We start from the raw sequence: 4,817 nt of genomic DNA on the forward strand, positions 1-4,817 counted from the left end.
TATATATATATACACATATTCCTCTCCTCGTGCCCTTATAAAAGGAATCAGATATCAAAGTCGATAGAAAAAAATCTATTATCTAAAATGTCTGACACACTTCTTTGCCCCAGACAGCAAGAAATCTATCATTTATTACACCTCGCGAAAATGAGCTTTTCCCCTTATCATCACTAATTATCGCCATCACTCATGTTAAATTGGTTATAACTTCTTTTTTCTTTTCAGCTTTAAATTTTCAAAACCAGATAAGATGCTCGTGTAATATATGAGATATACTTTCTATTACATAAGAAACTTACTGTAAGCTACATCCCATAGCCTAATGTGCATTACAGCAATATAATTTCCATCGATGTTTTGATCTTAAAGCATGTAAGTTACACTCATGATACACTGTTCTTGTTCATTACCGTGACTTTAACGGAAGAATCTAAACTTAGAAAGATCCTGGAAAGCTCCACACACCTTCTAACCTCACACAGCTCCCTTAAGAGGAGCTCCCTTAATATGCAGGCCTAAATTTAGCCTGCAGATGGTTTCTGGCCTGTTGGGGAAGTGTGTGGGAGTGGAAGGTCCTCAGGTTTAATAAGGAAGCAGTTGTGGTCAGCAGACACACATGAGTCTAAAGTCTGCTCTCTCTAAACACGCTTTGTATTGCACTAAGGTTTTACTTCCCATAGTAGGAGGCTTGTCTCTTTGTAATGTTTTAGACTGTGGAAAGCATGCAGGCAGATCAACAAAGTTGATGTAAAGTTGTTTTTCTTAACAAAGGAAATAATCTGTGATCATCCACTTCAGTTGTCTTCTGTCGTCTTTCAGATCTTTTGGCATTGCTGAGCTGGTCAGTGAATTCATTCTTGTCGAGACTGAACCAGATAGTTGATTTGGCCACTTCTGAAGTTGTTGCTCTCTCTGTGGTAGGTTTATTTTAATTTTTCAACCTAATGATGATCTCCATCACTTATATCACTTTGGGTTTCCTGTTAAGAATTCCAGTGAAGAGCTACAAAACACAAGTTTGACACATTATCTTCAAATATTATTTCTGCTTTAATTTACATAAAATATTGGAAGACCAGCGCTCACCTGACCATGACACCACTGTCCATTTACATTTGAGCCTCTGAACATGGGAACTTAAACAGTTAATGCAGTGCATTTCTTAGACCCCTTGACCTAAAAATTGTTGTGTCACTTTTGGGCTTAACTCTATGTTTTTATTGTCTTTGCTCAGGCTGGGATCCATCTGTTTGTTTATTTTTCAATTAACAGTAAGCAAAAAGTGGCAATATCTGCGGCCGCAGGTCGTGTGAGGAAGAGAGAGAACCCAATAGCAGATTACGCAGGACAACAGGAACCAGTAAACAAAAACGAGCCATTTATTAAAGTTGATACAAAACAAGGAAAAACCAAAATGACCTGAGAACCTAAAGTGGGAAATACTAAAAATACGAAACTTGAGAGACACAAGGGCAAACGAGTAGACACTCCGACAAGGGACACGGAGAGACTGAGACAATATATACACGAGCTGGGAAACACAGTGGGAACAAATTAGACATAACAAGTAAGAGAAGGAAACTGATCGTAAAACACAAGAGACAAGGACTATCAAAATAAAACAGGAAACGCACTGAAATGCAGACTAAGACACACAACTTGATGCAGGGAAAGAGTGAGAGGGCACAAGAGAGGGCGAGAGAGATGGACAGAGAGCAAGGGACAGAGAGAGAGAGAGCGACACAGCAAGGTAAATAAACAGAGACGAGACTCTGAGGAAAAGACAGAAAGAGGGGAGCGCTAAAGGAAACCGAAGAACCTAAAATAACCCTGAATCAGATAAATAGCATAATGAGAAAACTCATAAGAAAAAACTAAACTAGAAAATGTAACCCACTCTTCACGATCAAAGCAATAATAAACTAATAAGATTCACAAAGTCCAGAATACCAAACACTGGGTCAAAGACCTGGAACCATGAAAATAATAGTAGACTTCCCCTGATTTTACATAAAATAGAAATAAAAAATAACAGAATATATTTAAAGACATGATCTGGTTGGACTCTGCTGAATTTACTTTCTGTTACTGTGGTGCAAGCTCCTTCACTCCTGCAGATGCTCGTCTTTTGTGTAGAAATTGTGTACTTTCTCAGTCAGTGATTTAATTATATAGCAGGAGGTATTGATCTCCAATTACATAACCACAAATTATTAAAAGTACAAAATACACGAGGAAGCTGAGTCTCTAATTTGGGTTCATTCGAGGGTCTTTAGTAATTGAATACCTCATACAGGATCATTAGTCATGTCACTCATGGGCCACTAAATAGGCCTGACTAGTAAATCAAACAACGTTTCCATTAAGAGCATGTTTTTAGCATCATGATTTGTGTCTGCAGCTCGCGATTTTAGTGATACTGAGCACAGCAGTGTGATCATCCTAGAAAGTGTTTACTAGCAACAGTGTTCCCACACGTCTTCTCCACATACACACAATCCTTGTAAATTTTATACTCACTGCAAACCGACTGTAGTGTACGTAGCCATCAAGAGGCTTTAGATATCTGCCACGTTCTCGCAGTTTACACACAACATGTCCTTTACAGGAAGACGGCGCCTTGTGTGGTGTGACAGGAAATGTGTTTGCATGCCCTGTGTGTGTGTGTCTGTCTGCATGCCTACCTCAAACTTTGTATGTGGTTTTCTCCCACCACATATTGAACTTTGGTTTTATACTCCAGCTCATATTTCTTTTACTGGTGCAGCATAAGCGTACATATGATGGTTTTTATTTTTAAACAAGGACATTTCAATATGGAAGGCATTTTAGATATAAACTCTGATCCATCTAACTGATAGTAATCACAGTAAACAGTAAATGGACTGGTACTTATTTAGCGCGTTTCTACTATAACTGAGCACCCAAAGTGTTTTTAACTACAAGCCTCACCCACACTTTCATACAAGGACTTTTTTCTCTACCTAAGCACCTTCTTACCCGCTTACACTGCAATGGATGCATAAGGAGCAGCTTGGGGTTCAGTATCTTGCAGAACAACACTACAGGGACAGACTAGAGTAGCTGGGAATCGAACCATTGACCTTCTGACGGTAGACAACCCGCTTTGTCTCCTGTGCCATTTAGGCATTAACTTTACTTTAGCAATAGAAAATAAAATAATAATAGTGATGATGATGGTTTGGGTAAAATTTAAATGTAAAGTCCAATAATATTGACACTGAAGTTGAAAAATAGTGACAGTGATTTTGTCATTTTAATTTTTTTTTTTTTACTTGCCTATTTTACGTTTTACTTACTTATATTTTTATTTTTCTGTTGAATGATTAAAGTTTTTAGGAATGATCAGGTCCTATTTCGGTGTCAAGGCCTTCCTCTTTGTCTTGTTTTTAGTAATCAAAAAAGTGACATTCTTAAATGTACATTATTTCATTAAAGTTGCATTTTGTTTTTGTTTTTGTTTTGTTATCATTATTATTATTATTTTTTAATTGAAGAGTTTTCTGTTTAGGGTGGCACGACGGTGCACTGGTTAGCACTGTCACCTCACTGTAAGAAAATCTTGTGTTCAAAGAAAGCTGATGTTGTCTCTGGGTTTTCCCACAGTCTAAAGACATGCATGTTAGGCTAAACGGGGATACTGTGTGAATGTAAGCATGAAGGGTTGTCTGTCTGTCTATGTTGGACCTGTGACAGACTGGCAACGTGTCCAAGATGTACCCAGCCTCTCACCCTATGATAGCCTTTTAATTACAGCAATCCAGCAGGTATTCTTCCTGAAGTCCACAAAACATTTTACACTGTTTCAGTGGACCATAACAACTTTCATAATGTCGCATTTATGTGACAAAATGGGGATCCACACAAAAGGTTTACTTGAACAATAGATAATTGTTCAAACATAAGCTAACCAAGACATAAAACATCAAATGGGGTGGATGCCAAGTGCAGTGGAAGAGCGAGATTGACCAGTTTTTCTGATCCAGGTGTTATAACCTGGAAAGCCCAGGCGGGTTGCGTTAGCTGAGGTCTCCCTTATGCCAGCCACTCACCATTATAAACAGGCCAGGACTTTCATTGAGACAACAGGAGGGCTGTCACAGCAATGACACAACTCTATTAAAATAATTACATCTCTGTTTAATAAAAGGCTGACTCTTGGTCCAGATGGATAACCTTGATATTTTCCTTTTTTTTGTGTAGCTGGCTATTTTGATAATTGATTGGCCTTTTATGTTGTTTTTAAAGTAAAACTGAATTAATGTAAGTTATGAAGTGTGAAGATGTGTGTTTTTGTGCTTTGGATTGTTGGTCAGACAATAAAAGCAATGGATGATGTCACATTTGGTTAAAGGAAATGCATTTTTCACCTGTTTTTGTTTTTACATTTTATACACTATACTAAACAAATAATTGAATATTGGGGGCGTTTCTTCAATAATGATCACTAGTTGCATCTCTAAGCTGAACATATGGGACATTATTGAGGTCTACAGTGTTTTTCATTGGTAGGATTGGCATGTAGCAAAGATACATATCTGTACTTGAACCTGTGGCAGTCAACAGCTAAAAGCTCTAAAGCCATGATATCCCTTTATTTTCATTTTAGCCCCAAATGGCACAAAAACTGCACACAGAGAACTGCCAGCGTCTGCTGATCCAGTCCCTGTTTTTCACCACTAGGTGATGCTAATGCATCGTGAAAGCTGACGCCTGCTGACTTATTGGGGAGGAAAACGGGTTGCAGTCAATTCACGGTGGACTCAAAACGTTTGAGAAACCACACAACCATT

The sequence above is a fragment of the Pundamilia nyererei genome, unplaced genomic scaffold (genome assembly GCF_000239375.1).
Source record: "Pundamilia nyererei isolate P.nyererei 1_Seehausen unplaced genomic scaffold, PunNye1.0 scaffold00004, whole genome shotgun sequence".
In the NCBI taxonomy this organism is placed as follows: domain Eukaryota; kingdom Metazoa; phylum Chordata; class Actinopteri; order Cichliformes; family Cichlidae; genus Pundamilia; species Pundamilia nyererei.